The following is a 22,658-nucleotide window of genomic DNA, read 5'->3' as shown; positions in this document are numbered from 1 at the left end:
AAGATAGGTACTGCTGTTCTTCTCACAGACATGAGAAGAGTGACCACTAGTATGTAATGTTTCACAACTTGTACCTGTACTGTTCTCACATTTGACTCTGTTAATACTGGACAGGATTCTTGCGCGCTATTAATTTTTCATATGCCGAGTTTGTTATTAAAGCGCTGTGAAATTTGTTTGCGTTATTACTCAAATTCAGTAGCAGGATTCACCTGTAGCTCTGCAAAATCACACATCAGTCAAATCCTGTTGTGCAAGCAGAATATTCGATCGCAAAGTAAAGTTCAGATAGTCCATAAAGTTGCTAAAAAAAGAGAGCGCAGGGTTGCACACCATCACAACCAGTCAATCATTCACCAATAAGTCCAGTTAACACCCCTCAAGCACTCTTTAGATTTCCTTGTACGAGTGTGTATATTTACAAAGGTAGTTGAGGCCATGAGTTTTAAGCGCGTGTGTACGTGCGTGCAAGGGGGTTGCACACACAGGGGACAGACTCTCTTTCTCAGTGGCGAGACTTTGAAGTTGGGGCAGTTCTCTCTTTGAGGTGGTCTATCCCCCGTTCTCAACAGCGTTAATCATGCGTGAAGAGAACATGCTCACTCTGTGGTCGACCAGGCATCGCTACTGATGGCTTCCCTCAGTCCCTGTGTGCGATGGAGGGGTTGGGATCAAGGGTGGTGGTAGTGTTGAGGGAGGATTAGCATGGCCGTAGGCTAATGCACTAAAAAGAAAGCGCAACAAATAAATGTACAGGGTCAACTCATTCAAGCATAGCTACAAAGGTAGACTTTGAGGCAACTGATTTTTCTTTTCTTTTTTTAGTCGCTTGCCTCACCCTCCAGTAGATGAACTGTGCTACAGATCACACATAGGGATATTGCGCATATATGTTGAGACTCTATGTTGATACTCTAGGAATAAGGCTTTAGGTCTCAGACTGGTTTTTCATAGTTTGTGTTAACATCATAGTCCCAGTTGAGGGAAATAAAAGGAACACTAACCCCATGTTCTGGTCACATCAGTTGGGAAGCAAACTATTCCAACAGGAGGAAAATTAGTTGAACCTGTAGCCGGATTCAAGTTATACTATTTTTTCCCTCAACTTTCCAGGAAGATCTTGCTCACTCCTTTTATTCCTCAGCATTATGTATGCCAACAGCAGTAAAATGCTTACTGCACAGCAGTACATTGCCTATATTTGTGATGCTCAGCTTGGATCTTGCATAAACTTTGTATTGGCATTGCATTTAAAGTTCTCCACCATGCCAAAAACCTCCTTTCACTGCAGTTTACCCTCCCATCTTTCCATTTCATATCTGTCCTTAACCCCAATTCACTACTGGAGGAGAACAACATACATATGTGATCACCAAAGCAAGTTGGAGACAAAAAAGTGCTGCGTTTAGCTATGATCAAGTCCTGGATGGATATCTTTTTTTTCCAAGGTTCCAAGTTGTATTCATATACATTCCAAATGCATTTCAGTGAGTACTCAAATATTTTGCCACAAACATTTTTAATCTATTAAGAAAATGCTAAAGGTGTAAAAGCATACAAAGGCAAAATGAGTCACAGCCTTTTGTAACACACATTAGGGGAGACCGGGGATAGTTGTAACATTTTTGACATTTCTGTCTGTAAATTGGAGCTCTTTTAAGGTAGTGGATTCAAATTGTAATGCAAAGTATTTACATGTCTCTGCTATTAAATAGTGCAGCTATTTTCTCTGCAGCACAATTACCCATTGCATGGTATGGCCTCAAACACAAAGAGTGAAATGTTACAATTAACCCCATAGTCTGGGTTAGTTGTAACATATCCTGGGGTAAAATGTAACACAATGAAATAAGGGTACTAACAAAATATTAACATGTAATCTTTGTTTATTCAACACATGAATGCACTTACATCCATTTATGTAGCTGTGTGTGTGTGTGACAGAATGCAGAAATCTAACTTTTGAACATATTCCAACCCCCCCAAAAAAGACAAATTATGGAATTTTCTGCAACTGAATATTTCATTAATTTTGGTTGGTCTTCCTTGAGGTTGGCCTCATTGGCTCAGTGGGCATTATAACCTACAACTCTTGCACCAATTTTGAACATAACAATGAAGCTGAAAAAATGTAGTTGTTCACCAGCATCGCAATTCCATTACTTTTTATCATACCTTTGTGTGGTTTGCAAAGTGCTTCAGAAAGATGAGGAAATCTGTTTCTTGCAACCATCCTGATTTATTTCCACTACCAATACTTCCTACTGGTCCATCTCTGACACAGTGGTCTGCATAATGTATGTGTGGGAACACAAACAGTGGAGGAATTGTGTTGCCAATGGCATTAACCGCATATACAAAAGCGACCAGTGAACCTCTCTCTGCTGATGTCGTTGCCCCAACTTGTTTAATATAAGTTAAAGTAATAGTGTGGTAAGTTGTAACATCTGCATTATTGTTACAACTAACCCAGACTATTGCTGTTACAACTGACCCAGACTCCTATAGCCATGAACTAGCTAACATTACAGCCAACGGCTAAAACATTAGCACTAAAGACTTACACAGAATATATCCCCATAGACATACAAATAACATAATTTAAGTTTGATGAGTTTAACTGCAAAGCAGATGATGCTATTAGAAATTGAAATAAAGTAGAAAAACTTACTTTTTGGCATACAAATTACTTTTTTTCGTGTTAAATTGTCTGTGTTTGACAAAATGTGCTGATTTTTCACATGTGATAGCAGAACTGAATTGGGCATGCACAGGATGAGTCACATCATTTGAAACTTAGCCCTGACTGGAGAAATTGGAAGTGTTACAACTGACCCACGTTACAACTATCCCCGGTCTCCCCTACCACTCAGACCTTTAGTTTCATTTAGGGTTGCCAACTCCCTGAAAAATAAATAAGGGACACCTCGTGGCCAGGGCCGGGCAACCCAGTTCACCCTTCCCAGTGTGGTGAATTTTGTAGCTCTTTTTTTTTGTGTGTGAAATTATTTTTTAACCATTTAACTTGAATTTGATTTAAGCAGATGCATATTCTTTGTGATATGACCATATGGGAAACAAATGATCATTTAGCCATTTATTTTTAGCTCAAAATGACAACATTAACACAGTAAAACAGGTCTCTTTCTTAAACAGAAGCCTGTCATGCTTAACTTTTGAGAATATAAGTAAATCTTTCTTTAAAAGAACTCTGTCCTGCTTAACTTAAAATTATATAAATTAATAGAAAGCAATAGAACGAAAAATATTCTTGTAACAGTGCACATATAGTGCATTTAGTACAATTGGCTTCAGTTGAGGTATTATTTCAGCTTTTCTAATGCTAATCAGCTGCTCCTGTTTGTAAACCCGCTTGTTCCCATGATTACGCATCATAACTCATCATCATTATTCATCTATGTATTACTTTTATGTATTATTCATCTATTTGTTGTAATCATCCATCCTTGCAGTTGTTTATTACACAAAATAAATGATATTATCACACTTCTGGCCACATAGCGCTGATATTCACCGCACATGCCCTTATTAACCTTAACCAGAGGGTTTAAACAACAAACCAGTGTTTACATACCATATCTGCTTCTGCCGTGGCCTGGTGGACAAAAAATTGGTTAAGGGTTCCCCGAGCTTTCACGCCCCTCATGTTCTTCTTGTGCCCACCACTAGAAGCATGCCTATGGAAAAAGTGCGCCGGCACACAGTGCAGTGCGCTTTATAGGTGTTATCGTGCACTTTCCCAGCCAGGTGTTTTCCTTTTCCCAGTCCTCCCTGTACTTTTGCAGCCTTTTTTCTTTTCTTTCTCTGAGGGGAACAAACATTGCTGCTCTAACGCTGGGCTTACACTGTGCGATTTTTGGCCCATTTTGAGCCGATTTTTGAGTCGTGCGACCGATTTGGTGATCGGCCCGATTTTGGCCTTCATCGTGCATCGTGTAGTATACGTGGGGTAACGAGAAGCGATTAACACCTCACGACCAGCTCCCGATCATCAATCGCTCGTGAGGGTGTCACCACAGCCGCTCACACTGCTCATGCGCAAACACGTAAACATCGGTGAAAAAGACGGCGCAGCACGGCTGTGCAGCATGTGATCTGGACACAAGTGATGGAGGCACTTGTAGAACTTTGGAAAGCTCATCCGAGCCTTTTCGATGTGGCATCACAAAATTATCACGACCACAACAACCGTGAAAATAGTTGGATTTACACTGCTGCTCAATCACAGCTGCCTGATCATGTTTTTCATTAGCAATTTAGCAAAGTTGATGGTGGTGTGTCTGTGTGAGTGAAAGACAGAGAGAGCGAGCGACAGATTTTCTGTTATAACCTTCATGTTATGTTGGCACAGTGTGAGCACTCAGGTCGCATCAGCGCATCGGGCCGTATAGTGTGAGACCCTGCATCGTGACCTGCAAACTTCTAATCCCTGCGAGTCAATCGTGCAGTTTGAGCAAGAGCTGAATAACGTGACTGAAAAAAATCGCAGTGTCTGCCCAGCTTTAGGTGTACTGTCATCCGAGACGTGCACCGCAGTGTCGGCGTTTGTTTCCCTGTTGGCCATGCTTGTTGTTGTGGTCATCTGTTGTCTTCCGGTATTTTCTCCGCAAGCGACCTTTCCTCGACCAATGAGATAATCTGAATTGTCATACTCGAATTGTCATAAGTGTGCTGTCAGCTCATTGGTCACAAAGCAGGAGAGGGGCTGGGAATTATGTTTTCAAACAAAGCGTTAATTCCATTAACATTTATAGACTACTTTTGATTCTCACTGTATTACGGGACAAAGTGCGTCCCTTATTAGCTCAATACGGGACGTGTACTTTTGTTTCTAAATACGGGACGATTCCGTTTTTTAAGGGACGGTTGGCAACCCTAGTTTCATTCCAACTTTGTGCCAACAATTTGTCAAAGGGCATTTCTTGTGTTAACAAGAGTGTACAAAATGCTGTAATGTTTTTTCTCTAGGTGTGGAAGAACTTGACAAGTCTTAACCTTAATCCTGTCAAACATCTTCAGGAGTGAATTTGAAACCTGTTTCCAAGAATGTACAGAAAGCAAACCTGAATGACTAGACGCTGCTCTCTCACCATGTAATAATAATATAATGGTTTCTGAATGAGATTTTTGTATCCACATCTTTATTTTTCTCTGTTGTCTATTAGTATCAAACCTTACCAATGCAGCTGCCTGAAGTTATTCATAATCATAGTTGCACAAGGAGCTTTGGATTGGTAGGAAAGAACTGTAAGAGATTGCAAGGCCCAAGAAAAGAATAGCAGAGTAGAGAGGAAATGGGGGTGGAGGGGAGCACTTTAAGCACGGGGAGGCACAGACAGTTGAGTCATATTTCAGGCCTGATTGGAACTGACAAAGTGTTATTGGAGGACTCAGTCCCCACAGCATTGTTTGCTTTAGAAAGTCAGGGCCAGATTTATTATGACTGAAAAACATTAGAGAGATCGGAAGTGGGGACAGCGCAGGGAGCACGGCATGTCTGTCTGCACACAGAGAAAAGGAACTTTAGAGGGATCATATGGAGATGTATTAGGCCAGATCTGCCATTCATAAAATCTTTTAAAAGTGTGCTGTTGAAATGTTAATGCAGTCAAAGGAATCACAGAATATGGCTAATATAAAGCTTTCGGTGCCCCCAGTCTGTAGTTGCATTAGTCCACTCATGGAGATAAATAGCTGCCATTTGCCACGTGTTATGGCTATTGGAGTTGAGAGGCTGAGAAGACAAATGCATACATCTCATGAGTATACATTCTTTGTATACCATCCAAAATCAAAACTCACTAAAAGTATGCACTTTAACTAACCATACATTGTGTAATAATTGGTTATATTATTAATTATTCCAAGCAATGGTGTCAGAGACTGGGAGCAAAAAGTTTTTAGTTTCTGCTTTAATTGCCCTGTGTATTATAGTCAGTAATGGAACAAAAAACCCTGGCTTTTTCAACCGTAACCATAACTGTGCTCTAAAAACCCTGCAAGTCAGCAGAGACAGATGGATTTGGGAGTTTTAAGGAGGCTGCAAATCCTCAGTTGTCAAAGCAGGTATCTTTACATTGTTAAATTATTTTAAACAGTACTGCAAAGCTAGGTAAGTGGCACTTAGCTTATACTCTTTTTTTGTTCATATGCACATTAAGTTTACTTACCTTTTGTTTCATTTTCTGAACCTCTGAAACTTTCCGTCTGACTGAAATGAGCGTAACATAACCACACACCAGTGTACTAATTATCTAAATCCCAGACACTTTTGACTATATTTAGTTTCATTTTTGTTATCTTTATCTTGCTATATAATATTTGTTTCTGTCAGTCAAGGCTTTTGCAGGTGCAGTGCCTCACAGACCCCTGTTTACTGTTTGTGTTGTTGTTGAAAGAAAAGATTCAACCTTCACTCCAAAACTTCTAAAAAAGAAACAAACAAAAAAACCCATCAGATGTGCTGCTGTATTCATGTCAATCATTTGTTCCTGTCTGTCACCATATAGTGTAAGTATTCTTGAAATTACAAATGTGACGAATTCTATTTACGAGAGCTAAGAAATTCTGTATTAAACGTAAGGAAGGTTTGAAGTAGCACAAACACTCTTGCTAACTCCTGAGATCTGGAGTTCCATCAGGAAAATATATAAAGTTTCGTGTTTAATCACTTTTGTTTTTAGAAATTTGCACTCATTTTGGTTTTCGATGACTGCTAAAACTTTCTAGCTTTGAAAAGTTTAGATCATATTAAGAGCTTCCACATGAAAGGTGTTTTTCTTTCTTCAGCTAGTTAGCTTCAGCTAAGCTATTCCAGCCTTACTATCTCTTAAAAATTGTTGGAATTTTGCTTGTTCATTGTGAGAATTTATTCTAAATTAAACCACTTAATTGAATTTGTTAACATCTAGAGTCTTAGCAATGCTGTAAGGTTTCTGTAAACAGAATGGTGAGAACATGCTAGGCCATCTTTAGATTGCTAGCTTAATGCTAACTTCTAATAGTCTATTAAAAAAACACAAAGCCATTACTTGTAATTGCACAACTACAGTTGCCTGAGTATTTTGCTAGATATTCCCAACTAACAGCTAATACAGTATGAGAACTAATTAAATCTAAAGTAGACATTTAACAGTGACATTTTTCATAACCTATCAGGAAGTCCTACGTTTTGCTTACTTTCTCTGGATATCTCTGGCTGACCTCAAATAGAGACTCATCTTGTCCCGGCATCAGGAAAACGTCATATCAGGCTCATAACCTTTTTTCTTCTTTATTGTATTCATGCATACTAGGATGCTACACTTGAACTATCTGAGAAAAACAGATACCCTGACTACTATAGTGGAGTTGAAGGAATTCAAGGAGATTTTTTTTGGCACCTTAGTGTTAGTTTGGCTTTGAAAACCAGCAGTGCTTTTGGACCTTGGCTGAAACCCCAAATTGCAAAGTAAATGGAATCTGTTGGAAAAGTGCATGTTGCTTGCATAGCCTTTTCCTGTCTGTATATACACTGCTTAAAATAAAAAAAAAGTATAAAACAATGACAACCAGAGCAGGGCGCTGTCATCCTGCGATCACACATGTTTTGATAGTTAATGGACAGCATGGAGAGCCTAAGCTCACTGTATTTGAGTAACCTCTTCCTGACCCCCGCCTCACCACTCCTCTCCTCACACACTGGGACAGCGAGCAACAACGAGGAAGAAGTGAAGGAAGAGGGAGAGGCGGCGGGGCCACAGCAGCGCTTTTGGATCCTAAATAAAAAAAGGCTCTCACTCGCCTGTGCTCTGTTTGTCTTGGCTTTAATGTGTCCACACAATGCTGTGGCACAAACGGCCAGAATCAGCTGACAGCTACAAACTGTCCATTTAATACTCCAATGTTAATTCGGTTAAATTACGGATGCTAAGCTCGTGAAAAATATTTTGAATCCCGTGTGGAGGAATATACAGTTTAAAATTTGTTATGGAATAAAATGTATGCATAACAGCAGAAAAAATTAATAATACTTTAATAATATTATATTTATTCCTTTGCCCTAATATCACAGGGAGGTCAGTGCGTATAAGTCTGTGGGACACAATAAAATATTTTAATGCCATCTTATAGTTTAAATACTTTATTAATCATAATTACTTTTATTTTGGAATATAAATCGAAATTAATTAACAAAATACAGGAATTGGTAAGATAAATGATAAAATATGTAATTTTCTGTTCAGAATAAACACCTGATGCACGGCGAGAAATGGCTCATAAGCAAGCATCACGTAGTCTAACGTGTTTAAAGACTGCAGGCGACAGATGAATTGACGACAGACTAGAGGGTTTCTTAAAGACACAAAATAGACAGAGATGATTTCAATGACACAAAAAATAGATGGAGATGCAGAGATCAGAACCGAGAACGAGTGTGGGAGGAAAAGAAGAGGAGTGGGGTAAAGGGAAAGAAAGAGAAATAGGCTGGCAGATGAAAGCTGTGGCACAGTGCAAAGCTCTTTTGCAGGAGAGAAATCCAGCGAGTCCTGAGCAGGTGGTGAGAATGCCAAGAACTGAGCTGCCTGACAGATGACAGAGAGAAAAAACGAGGAAGGCGATGAGGTGAGGTAAGGAGAAAGAGAGAAAAGGCAGTAGGGGCTCTCACATTCTGGAGATCCAAAAATAGGCCAAGACAGATGTCAGTTTAAGATTTTGGAATTCTTCATTTATAAACTCTGTTCTGAGACTTGATGGTGCAATTATAGTTGTTATAGATATTTTGTTTAACTTCAGTTTTCATTCATTATATCATTATGTGACCCTTTTGTTCACACTTCCCATTTTTGGGGTGTGAGAGTTCAATCAAGGTGCCACTTCCTAATAATATAAAACCAATTTTCACACTTAAGGGATCTGGTCATATCCGTACAGCCTTTGAACCTTTCTCTCCCGTCTACCTCTAAGCAACAGTAAGGGTGGGGACTGGTTTTTGGAGGAGATAAGTTCACGGTCTGATCCTGTGTGAGGTTCCCTGGCCGGGTCATTGGGTTATACCAGGGTCAGCTTGGATTTGCTGATCTGAGAGAGATTAGCATTATACAGTTACTCATGATATGAGATGCTAGCACAGCCAGGTGTTAGCTGATGAGCCATAGCTGCTTCCTATAGGGGATTGTGGCCTGATGTAGGATACTTCCGAACACAAGTGAAAGAAATTTGGGGGTTAGTCTCTACTTCCAGAAGAACAGGGTGTAAGGCCCAGAGGCCAGAATCAGCCCAGCAAAGACTCCAATCCAGTCCGCTGGAGTGCATAGATTTTGATATCTCTGGTGTAGAACTATAGCAGGTCAGGTACACAACATTTGTTCAGGTTACAGAGATTAACCTGAAAGGTCTATTTAAAATGAAACAATTTCCTTTAGTACTTTCTTAAATGATTCACTTGATTAAACTCTGGCCTAGACACAGGCTTTCCTGTGGTGTCTGGCAACAACGTGCCGGCATGCTGTGAGGCCTCTATGCATCAAACGGGCATCGCAGAACAGGTTCGGTCATTTATCATTTTCTTTGAGTCTTTGCTTGACAGTATTTGCGACGTAGATCATTTTGTGTGACTGAATTTAACAATTTAACAATTCAGACACTGATCTTCGTCACCACCCAAGCTTCATTTTCTTTTGGCAATTTCTGAGTTTGAAATTGGAACAAGACAAGTAAAACAAGCACACTAAGACACTCTACAAAAAGGAAATCTCAAAAGGATTATGATGAGAAGAAGAGAAAGAAATTGAGTGTGTGGAGCCGACTGGTTGTTTGACCTTTGACCTGGGCGTTGCTCCAAGTTGGTCCAGACGGGCAAACAGGCACTGTTGGTTCTGGCTGACACTGGCTGTGATATATGTTTTCCTGGAACCAGAGAGAAGGAAGTTGAGGCTTTTAAAATAGAGTGGATATAATTTATTTTTAATATACTGGAGCTTGGATGGTTTGCAGAGCATTTTGATTCTTTGAGTGCAGTTCGTGCCATGAACACTGCTCTTTTAAGACTATACGTTAAGTAAATAACAGCTGCAGACTGCTGTTTTAAATCCTGCTTCTTTAAACCTCTCATCCTCGACCCTATAAGAACACTGTATGTTTAGTGTGTGTAAGGAAGGAAACGGTAAGGCACAAGGCATTACTGAAGGCTCTCAGTGGTGCAGATATTGTATCTGTCACGGTTTGCCCTCTGCAGTCATCAGCACATACAGAATTGACCTTTGCGCCACACACTCATGTTACCTCCAATTTATCCTGTAAAGAAATCGGCCAAAGTGAAGGATGTAGGTTTGATACCTTTTAAAGAACTGTGGGAATGACGCAGATAAGTTTTGGGTCACCAATCTTTCCTGTGAAGTTACTACTGTGCATCTTAAGGCTTTAAAAATCTGCTGCTGTTTGTTGTTGCATCCAAATATGGTTGTTGTTTTTTTTTAAAAAAAAGAAAAAAAGAAAGGACGGATAGGTCAGTTTCGAGATTTCCGAGTCCGGTAGTGAACTTGGAGAACAACTCAGCCTTTACTATATGACCTTTGGACTAGCGGCTTCACTTCTACTGTAGATAGATCATGACATTGTGTTGACACTGCCTATCATGCTAATCTATGTTAGTAAAACTAAATATAATTTCAGGACACAAAATCACTCTAGAATCAAATTATCAAAAGAAGGAATACCTTACCAGGAAGCCTCTAACACGAATTCCCTTTAATCCAGGATTTTATGATTTGCACGTCAGAAAACATTGCAAGAAAAAGGCAAATGCAAACAATACACTTACTTGAGCCCTTACAGCAGTCATTCTGGTGGTTCTACAAAGTCCCTCTTGTTGGAACACCTGGTTGTTTAAGGGGGCTCCTCAAGGACCTTGAGGTCCACAGGCCAAGCCTGGAGATTCCTTAGCCCAAGCTCCAGGGCCACCACGTCTTTTGTCCACAGAATGGCAACACTGCTCAGATTCCTCGCTCCTATTCCCAGCTCAGTAAGAGAATACCCCAACTACATGGGGTCCAAAGAGTGGTCATGACCACAAATGCATGTGAATGCATACATTTACGTGTGTGTGTGTGTGCGCGCGCGCGTAAGTTAGTGTGTATGTGTTGTGTGTTTGTTGATCTCTGTCCTTAATTGAGTAACGAGGTGGATGTCCTTGTGCTGCAGCTGACTGGAGCTCAATAGCACACCTGCATGACTGATGTTGATGTAAGAAGTGCACCGCCCTGAACCCTCACCCCCATCTTTTGGCTTGTAACTGTAAACCTGGAAATACAGGAATACAGCAAGGATGTAGCAGACCTCCTAAGGTAGGCCCACTGTTTGGGTATATGAGTAAATTTGCATTGTATCTATATCAGGCTGTGCATGAGAGCATGTGTTCTAGGTATGTGGTTGGATCATCTGGATTCCTTTTACCTTGAAGCTTCAAGGTAGCGCTTGTTGATTGAAAACAAAACTTCCTACATGGTTGAACAATAGTGTCAGAGAACCAAGTCCAAGGTTCAAACAAAGGACCCAGGAAGCCTACAAAAGACTGTTTGGCAGCTTCAAACATGTGAAGCCAGCTGTGAACGACATTAGGCTGTGACGCCAAAACCCCCGAGAGTTATATTGTACAGTATGTTTGAGCCGAGAACTCGGAGACAAACTCCACGCCTGGCCCAGCTGTCCCTTTAAGAGCTGGGTTATTACTGGCTTTATTGTTATTACTGCCTGTTTTTTAAAGGGGGAAACCGAGCTGGGGGAGTAATCCGCCCGTCAGCACTCACATTAATGGCCTAATTGGTCTCTTCTCTCACAGTCAAAATGCAGACCTCAGCCTTACGGAAATGCTAAGCCCTCAGAGCCCCTCGTGCTTAAATACCCAAGAAATGCATGATGTTTCTGCAAAGTGGGGCTGTCACTAACTTTCTTTCTCTCATTCACATTGTTGCCATTCTCTGATTTTTCTCATCTCTTTTCTGTTTCTTTCCATCATGTTATGTGTGATTTGTGACACCAACTCAGAGGGAACTTCAGTGGGTTTAACCTCAAGGTTTAAAATGAGCAATGCGTTGTCAAGCGGAAGGCTAATATTTCTACATGTGAGAAGTAGCATAAATGTATATTTTTTAAAATGGCGCTCTGGGGTGAGAACTTTTAATAGAAGAATTTTTTTTTCTTTTCAAATACAGTTTACTTAATTTGTTGTCAAGGGTTGTTGCTAGGCTCCTAAGCTGTTATATACTTGGTAAGTTGACATGCTCTTACTCTGCACGACCTGCAGTATCATACCATGCATACAAATGATGCAACAATAAATTTGATGGGTAAATCTCATCCCTTTCTTGTCTCGCTGACATCCATTGGTACAATACCACCACAGACCTGTAAATGTGACTGTAACATGTGCAGTTTACTGATTACTACTTTATATGATTTAATAGGCATCAAAGTTCAGGTCATTCACTTCACTATCACTGCTGCATCCTTAAACACCCAAATAAAGCTTCACTCCTGGCCCGCTGGCTGTTGGGGGGGGGATTCAAGTGGAGCAGTTTGAGGTGTTAATGCCTTGCTTGAGGGCACAATAGCAGGCGGTTTTTCATGGGGGAGTCCCTGGATGACATCAGAATCCACCACTTCAAATCTGCAATTTAGTGCCCCCTTGTCAATTCTCAGTATAATTCCCAAACTTGCCTCAAGCGTCCTTGTATGTCCTTGCAGGAGACTTTCCCCTTGATGGATGATGTAACACAAATTAGAGTTGATGCAGGTCCCTTGCAGAACGTATCACAATTTTTCTCTCCGTCCACCTTTCCCCTCCACGTTTAGACACCAACTAAAACACCACTTTCAGTCTGTTAGCTCTGACTATTAGTTTTATAAATGATCCTCCCAACATTTGTTCCAAACACAATCATAGTTTCTGGAAACACTTGAGATGTGGCATCATGCTCCGACTTCATCCCTCATAATCTAATTGTTTAGATGATGTGAAACATTTTAAAAGTTCCAAGTATCACTCCGGGAAGCTTTCCCCACGACTCGTGAGCAGGAGAGGTCAGCCACAGTGTGAACGCAGCTATCTGCAGACTGGGGTTATGCGGCTAAATGAAGAGATTAGTAGAAAGTGAACTGCCACAGGTGGATGCAGTTATTCTATCATTTCCTAAACTTAATTAAATCAGTGACAGAATGAGACCGACTGCGAAAACAAGGAGCCATCGACACCTATGGAGTTAACCATCGGCATAACTGACTTTTCAGTGGTTTAATTTTCAATTTAGTTCCTTCTCCTGCTTCCCTTTAACCAGCTGAAAAAGTAGAACACACACACACACACACACACACACACACACACACACACACACACACACACACACACACACACACACACACACTGGTGCTTCCTTACCAGATCTGCAAAGATGGAAGGTTAGGGGTTCAAGGTTGGAGGTTGGGGAGGTGAGGGACCAAAGCTCACTTAGCTGCTTAGCAGGTTTGTGTGTATGGTTGGGCGGGGGTTTGAGGAGAGCTCATGTGTTAGTGTAACTGAAGCTGTCATCCAGCCCCAGGGTCACCTCCCCAAAGCATGCCGGCTGTCTCTTTTAATAGACTAAACACATATGTCTCTCTATAGCAACATATGATGAAGAAGCGGAGGAGTGAGGGGGAGTCTAGGAGGGAAGAGCGAGGATTGATTCATAATTGGCTTGTCACAATTTTCTAATGGTTAATGGAAAATGACACTAACATGAGATTTTGCCATTTGGCAGCATGTCACACCGTTCTTTGCCTGGTGTAGTCTGCAACCACTTTCATGCAGCCACAATCATGTGCTTGTGAATTCATCTGAAATGTCAATCAGTTAATGACTGAAACCAAGAAAACCAACTCACCCTTTTTGGTTAACACTTTCTGTGACTAGCACTATACATATTTATAGCATGCATAATGAGACAACCAAGGGAAAAGATTAATCTCCCTCTTAATGATGGTGGCTGATGCAATGGCGCCATGTTTGTTGCGGTTCTAAAATGTAGTTACATATAAACACATAACGTCAGAAGCATCGTTTCACTTGATCATGTTCCAATTCAAATGTAGATTTATAAATATATATATATATATATCTAAATACCATGTGTCAGAGCGATCTTTATTAATGAAATCTATTTCAACTGTACTTTCACTTTAAATGATTATTAACTTGTCAGCCTATTCCAGCAGTAAAAATCTGTAACATTAATAGAAGCGTTGGAGTCTAGAGGGCAGCATCCTAAAAGATGAAAAGTGTTGCACTCTTAGCTTAAAAGTATTTATCCTGCTCAGTTGCATGCTTGATCAGATCTTAGCCGCACCACTCTACTTATGTTCTGAGAAAACGGTAAGATTAGCATAAATATCTACTTAAAGCCTATGAATAAGGCTTTATGTAGAAAGATGATGTGCTTTCCTTTCACCCTCAGAAATGTTTTGTGAATTTTACCACTAAGCCTATCCTTGTTTTCATCTGTGTTATTGCTATTATGTCACTCTAAAGATTACGCAGGAGTCAAACATGAGAAAGAATGAAAGGAGGGAGATTGACATCAGTGTAACAGGTTTGAGGTAGTGAGTAAAAAGCATCTATGCACAACAGTTGAGTAGTAGTTCAGTTTTTGTTTGACACACAGATACAAAAACTATCAAAGAAATCTAAAAAGGCATGGGTGAGAATGGGATTTAAATGTGTCTAACACTCAAAAGAACTTGTGATATGCAAACTAATGACTTTATTTTCAATATTAGTAAACAAGATTTTCTCATGATGCATTATGTATTTAATGGACATTAATGGCTCTTTAACATTCAGAAATGACTCAAATGTACTGTACCTACAAAACAAATCAGCTATTTCAAGCTTATGTTTTTAGTTACCTCTTAGCATTTCTGTCAGACTCCATTATCTGTGTAGTTACCCGCATTCTGCCATTTAAAGCCAATTTTTCTTAAAATATTTTTTGCAGTGAAATGAAAAACCTAGTCAAAAGCATATCAAGGTGGCAGGAGAAAATGTCACTTTGTTCAAAACAGTCTTAGTCAGGTCCTTCAGACAAATGTCGTTGCTGATTGGTTAAAAGCATTGCGTGGTTTAGTTTTATCTAGCTGTATAGCTATGATGGTCATCTCCGGTTGATGCCTGCTAAAAGATAACCAGTGTGACGATCTTCAAAACATCACTGCACCACATGTAATTTTCCCTATGCATTCTTTGTGCTTATCAAAACGTATCTTTTTACACAAAATAGTTTGTCTAACCAACATCATAGCTCAACACCTCCATGCTTTATGACTCATTTTGGTGAGTTTAAGCATTGATAATAATAATTAATAATCTTCAAACTGGCTCAGGATGCAGATATAAGAAAACAGGTTAAGTGCAGTGTAGGGCTGGGCTATATCATACCGTTCACGGTAATACCGATGTAATTTTGGGCAACGATAGAAAAATGAAATATCGCGATAGAATATGGGTAAAACGCGCATGCGCAGTGCCTTTGTTTACATACGCACATTGCGGCGACGCAGAATGAGAAGAGCGAAAGTGGATCGTTAAATGAAACGGATGAATCAGAATTGGTTTGTAAAAATGCTGCAACTTCAGTGGTGTGGAACTGGTTTGGCTTTCGTCCGTCAGATACACAACAAAGCCCTATTTTTGGTAGAGCATGCTAGCGGGCCGTCGTTATTACCGTGTTGTTTGGAAAATACGGCACACTTAAAATCAATCCTTTGATTTTTCTGAAATCGACAGTGCCCCTTATAATCCCGTGTGCCTTATGTATGAATTCTGGTTGTGTTTACTGACCTCGAAACGATTTTATGTGGTACACGGCGCTCGAAAATCTGTCAAATGTTTTAGTACAACTTTGCTAAGCTACGAAGCCGCACCGCTTGATGGATTGTCGGAGCATTACGGCTATCGTAGGCAGGAGCCTCGCGGAGTGATACGTACTGCGCTTCAACATAATATTACCGTATTGTGTGTGTATAACCTCTTTTTAAGTTTTGTGGATATTATAGATGGTTATGCTGAGGATATGTCGGCCAATTTCCACTGGAAATGCCTTTTGGTTAAACTGTCAGCAAGGAATTTGCACTATTACATTTTTATATAACTTTAATGCACATAAAAAACAGCTGCTTGTTTAAGTGAAAATACATTGATGGGGTTTTTTGCACTAATAAAGTTGTGGAGTTGTAAAGTATTTTGTCTAGTGTCAATTATATCGTCAGTTATATCGTTATCGCAAATTTTCAAATGTATATCGTGATAAATATTTTTGATCATATCGCCCTGCTCTAGTGCAGTGTTACCGTTCAGCGGGACTAACTGACGAATAATGAAGTAAAGGTGCAGAACAGGTGCTGCTGATTTTTTTTTCCACCAGCAGTATGCCGCAGTACACCAGCAGTACCACCAGTAAGGGTTCAGAAGCGATTCAGAGGAGCCTCCACCCCATCCCCACCTCACATATCCCCCTGTCAAACAGGCAATAGTCTCTTCAGAGAGCTGCTGGCTGGCTGTGCTGTTGAACTTGGCCTTGCCATCACTCCAGGGTAACCCAACACCCAGCACAGAGGGGCCTGATAGACCCATGGACGAGGAGGGGGTTGGGAGGGCAGAGGCCCTCTGGGACACAGAGTGCATTTCAAACCCATCAGTGTCAGTTAGTTCACTAAGTGGTGACATAATCACCATCGCCATGGCTGCTCCTCTGGGAGATCTAGGCAAGGAGGGAGAGGTGGTGGGAGCTCCAGGCCTCCTCCTCCTCCTCCTCTTCTGGTCGTTGTGCTTGTGATAGTTTGTGGGTGGTTTCAATGAACTGTCTGCTTCTGTACTTTTGTCATACTTTTATGGTATTATTGTAAGTACTATATAAAATGCAACACTCACACCAATATAAAATAGAGGAGGACATCTAAAAAGCCACACCGTGGAGCTTCATCAATGTTTTAGCATTATTCAGGTTATCAAATGAATACATTCAGATCATACAACTTTAACTTTAAAAAAATGTATCTCAATATAAATCAGCTTTTAAATTTAAAAATTCTGCAGCAAAAGGTCATCGGAGTGATATAATAATAAATGACATGCAAATCTATGCAAAAAATGTAAAGAGATTGATAGACTCAGAGCCCTACGGACTCTTCAGAACATACAGCTCCTGGTACCCTCTAAGGATAAACACAGTAAGAACTACGTAACTTTAAGGATCTTTTTTATCTTTTTGCATTCACACTGCGAACAGAAACTCTAGCCTGATGTATCAAGTGACTGCCATTTTTACGTGTTGGTCGTCTAAGCAGTGCTTTTTAGACCATCGTCTAAATGTTGCAGTTGTGTACTGTCACCAGGGGGAGGAACAGCTGCTCTATGAGGCTACTGTTGCTTGCTTCGTGTTGGTCTTTTGGTTTAGCCCATGCAAAGGAGAGCAGCGAAAGCCTAATTTACAAAGACTTAACTAAGGCTTCCTTTGTAGTGAAGCGAAACTGAGTGTTAAAAACAGCAGCCATTGTTTATGCTTCACATTCATGTTTTTTGATCTTTGATTATTTCTTCGTGCTTCTTCCTCTCTGTGGTGAACTCTGCTATAACTCTCTTCCTGTTCTAGTCCACTTTTTAACCAGTCAGCATGCTACCTAGCGTCATTACTGCCGGGCTTTGCGCTGCTGGGCATTTTTTATTTTATTTTGGATGAGTATGTTTATGTAGAATTAATACCCAGAATCTTTCTCTCTACATAGCCAAATATCTGTCCAAACCTGTCTGTGTAGCTTCTCTGTCATCCAGGTCATGGTAGTCTTAAGAACCTAAAAAGAAAGCGACCAGACTTCTTTAAGATCTGTTTTTTGTTGTTGTTGTTTTTAAATATTTTTTGAAGATCTCTTATCCAAGAGGCTTCTTCAGTTCTGAAAAGGTTTAGAACTGAAGATGCCTCGTGGATGAGAGGTGAAACATCATTAAAAAAAAAAAAGGACTTGAAGACGTACGGTATCTTTCTTTTCAAACTCTTAAGATCTGTGCCGATACAAACAATGACTTCTGCTTTAGCCAGCTGACAGAATAGCAACTACATCAACATGATGGAGGACTTCTATATTGGAGCTATGTGCTAACTGTGTGTGATCAAAGGAGACAGGGGGTTGAAAGCCCCAACGTTATAGTTTTATCAGTCATTATGTTATGATTGACTATTTTGTTTTGAAGTTTATAAGCCACAGAACTTTTAGCCTCCAGAAGCCTTATCTTTCTCCTCTAAGGTTATGAAAGTATCGACTTCACGGTCTCTGCAGTTCTCTAGGTTTTCTTCATTTTTTGAAATTATATGGTGTTTACACAGCTAATGCCATAGTCCTGCTATTGAATTTTTTTAAACCCCCCCCCCAAAATATGTCATTTGCTGGTGCTGCTCTGCTCAAAGGTTTGCCTGGAGAGTACCTACACTCTGAAGCAGGTTCTAAAAAAAACCCCAGTCAGGGTTCTTAGAGCTTCAATTGTCATTAGTTTCTGCAAAGCAGTCACAAAAAAGAGGGGGAATTTCTTCAAAAAGTAATTAGATATGAAATGATTCTTGTGGTCTGAAGACACCTGTAGGCATGTGAAGCAGAAGAGTCACATGCTAAAATTTGGGAAAAATTGTTGTATGCTTTAACTTTTTTTAAAAACTAAAACAGAACTTGCAACTACAGGGGACTGAATATACTGGAGCAAAATTAGCAGCCCTATTTTAGTAAAGTAAAGTAATAACATGGGGATGTTACATAAGATGCATAAGATGTATGGTGCCTCAACATTCATTTTCATGTATAAGTATTTTCAATAATGTACCATACTGCAACACTTCCTGTTTTTTTTTTTCCTTTTAAACATAGATTTTCCTACCTTTTAAGCCTACAAGGGTTGGTTTCCATTCATTAAACATTAAACCAACTTTCAGTGATCTGAAACTTGCTTCAGTTGTGTTTTGACTGAACATCCTGGAAAATAGAAGAAAACAGTTTAAATTGGCTTTTTTAAAATAAAGATTTGTTAGCATTAATGTTAAGTAACATATATGTCACTATAGGTAATGGACCACAACATCGCACCCAGGTTTAAACAGCACTTTCACACGCAAAGACACTTCAGTTAGCGTTAGAACAAGTCACCCACGCATGGCAATAGAGGTAAGTAAGTAAGAATTGCTAAAAACAATCTGCAGTAAATCCCATTTGATATTTTATTGTTCTACAACTTTGCATCAATGCTCTCTGGAGGAATTGACATTTTTGCATTTAATTTATTAGATCTTACGTTGAAAGTTCTAGTTAAATATAATCTGGTAATGTATGCCTAAACAACACTTGCCAATATTCACATTTACCGCATTTTAAATATTTTACAACTTTAAGAACTTCAACTTTTCATGTTGAGTTAATGACTGTACCGTTGACAACATAAAATACTCCTAATGAAGTCGCTCTTGAGCAACGATATGTGGCAGTGAGTTCGCCACTGTTTTGCTTCCTGTTTCAACCACATGAATAGTGAGGAAACTATCAGGGCTGTCACAGGAAGACAACAAGTATGATCCAAATGACTGGCAATACTTTTCACAGAGAAGTTGAAAGCAATGCTGTTTTTCACATCTCACCTACATGTTTCCATTTCAAAATCTGAAAAATAAGGGGCTTGTACGGCACTCTGCACCTCCGTCCTTCCTACTGCCACTGTTAAAAGGTTGCAGGTCACCTTACCTTGCAGTACTGTGTAGTTCTCTTCCATGAATTTTTCAAAAAAACAGTAATGACTCAAATGATTTCTCTTGCACACTCAGATCTAGAAATACAGAGGAAATGCACAATTTGCTGCACACAGAGTCGAGCTCTCCTTCCCAAGAGATAGATGTGGCTTAATTGGATCATTTTAGGTGAACATTTCTATTTACCTTGGCTACGTTAGCAAGCACATAAGTACTTTATTATAAAATGTCTTAATGTAGTTGTTGGTGTTGGTGTTAATATTCACGTGAGTTCACTAAGCTAACCATGACCGAAAACCTAACTTCTTGTTAATTCATGTTGTAAATCAGTGTTTCATAGTGTTTTTAATACAACTCTACACCCACAATGAAGTTAATATTTAATTATTTCATAATTCAATAAATAACATTCTCATCCATGCTGCCTATCAAGTTAATACCAAATATTACAGCAAATATTACAGCTTCTCTATTTCAGAGAGGGTATTACTCATTAGGCTGAAAATTTGACTATAAAATTAAAATTCAGTTCGCTGATCATTTTCCTTTGGTTTCTTTTGAATTACATATTTAATTCTCAGTGACCAGAATAGATGGGATAGGAAAGACAAACATGGAGATGAGAGGAGGGATAGTGGATATGCTGGGAAAAGGATGCTAAATATGGAGCTGCCAAGCAGGAGGGAAAGAAGAAGACCTCAGAGGAGGTTCATGGATGTAGTGAAGTGGACATGCAGAGGGTTGGTGTGACAGAGAAGAATGCTAGAGACAGGATAAGATGGAGGTAGATAATCTGCTATGGTGACCCCTAAAGGGACCGGTCGAAAGAAGAAAAAGAAGAATTTACATCCCAAATAATGAAGTTGGTTCGAGTTGAATCAGCTTAAAAGAATTCACAGTGTAACATGTGCAGGTGTGCCATGGCAGGAGTCTAATGGTTCCAGAGATAGAGATCGCATGAGTGCATTCAAAGTTGAGCATAAAAGACAAACTGCAACAGTCAAGAATCAATCAACCTGATTTGAGGGCTCAGCTCTCCCAGCTAAAGCAACCCAGAGACCAAAGTTCATTTGCCAGGAGCTGTGCTGCCAACTGCCAAAACATATTACCAAACTCCAAAGCACTGGGCAGAACAATCTAAGTATAAGCCAAGCTTAGGTAGACTAGAAGAAAGCCATTAAGGAACAGGGGCAGCCCAAATTCCATCAAAAATGTGCCACAAGGTTTGTCCATGGTGCAAAAACGTATTTACAACTGGCCGTGTTGGTGAGTGAAGAACTGTTGCAGCACCAATTTTCACTTTTTGTTAGTCTAAGTGCAGTTGGTTCTCTACTCAGTCTCAATAGTTTGAACTCTTTCTTCCTTGAACACCTATTCAGGGTAACCTTCTTTCTCTTTTCTCAACCGAGCGATTGGCCTCCTTTGATAATAAAATGAATAGGTGTGCATCATTCTAACCCAGAACCCATTCTAATGCTCAACCAACCATGTCTTTATTGATATATAACGTGGTGTCAAAATCATTAAGGTTACAGGGAAAATCATCAAATGTTATTGTTATGAAAGGGTTAAAGACTTAAATTGTGTCTAGAATGTGAAACAATAACCAAGGTTTGCACTGAATGGCTGAGCAAATTGTGATCAAAAGTCCTTAAATTGTGGAATTATTAAAAAGTATTGTGCAAAAACTGTTCAAACTGAGTCAAACTGGAGAAATAAACACAGAGGAATAACTATTTCTTGAATAGTATTGATTCAATATTTCCAAAGTATCTTCTTTTACAGTAAATTGGTAGGGTATACAGCTTAATTGCCTTCTAAGTGTGCAAGTACAAGTGGTTAGCATTAAAGGGCACGTATTACCACCCATGTGTATTTCTTTTCTAATAATTGCATGCAGATTTGTGTGACTTATACCACTTTGAAACACGTTTTCATAATGCTATACCATGAAATAGTGAGTAAAAGATTCTCACCTATAGGCAGCCATTCATACAAAGATGTGCATGGGATGTTCTGTTCTGTGCCTCATCTTCACTGCCGCTGGGGTACATAGAAAAAAAAAAGTACTTTCATTCTGTTTTTTTCCTCATATTTTATCTGTTTGTGGCTTCTATCTGTCAACACCCTAACCTAAAGAGAGGTGAGTCTAATCTCGGAGAAGATGGTTATCAAACTGCAGAGCTGTGAGACTTCACTTTGTCATTGTACCAAATACAGCTGCCAGTGTCAGCAGCGTTACCCGCATTCCCACACATAGTGATCTTTACTTGATTTTTCCACTGCTCAGTCATTTCCAAATGACTGGGATGAAATGCGAGCAAGTGTTTGGATGACGTGATCCTCAATAATGCCTCCTCACTCCATCGGCGCTGGCCATCTAACGATGGACAAGACAAAGAAGCTTATCAACCAGAGCAGATAACACGGCAGCCAATTAAGATATGCTCTCTCTATCACACAATATGCATTCACTATCGGTATCAAAGGGTCAGGGAAAGTGAGTGAAATGAATGAGATCGGTAAACGAAGAAGCCCCTTAACCCGAAGGAAGAGAGTATTTTGAAATGTGTCACGGTGAGATATAAACTGGGAAAAGCAATGTGGGAATTTGTTTTGTAGACAACATACATTTGTAAAGAAGGAATCGGTACACCAGTACCAGTGTGGTGGGCACTAGATGGCACTAATGAATGGTAATCATAATGATGTGTCTTTAATAATAATAATAATAATTAATTACTTGTAATAAGTCAGTGCCTAGATACTTTAAAGCAGTATATACTATTTGAAGACAATTTCGGTATTGTAGAGCTAATTCAGATGGTCTTCTAGATATGATTAAAA

Source organism: Rhamphochromis sp. 'chilingali' (genome assembly GCF_963969265.1).
Source record: "Rhamphochromis sp. 'chilingali' genome assembly, chromosome: 7".
NCBI classification, from domain to species: Eukaryota; Metazoa; Chordata; class Actinopteri; order Cichliformes; family Cichlidae; genus Rhamphochromis; species Rhamphochromis sp. 'chilingali'.
Note: the sequence above shows the minus strand (reverse complement) of the source record.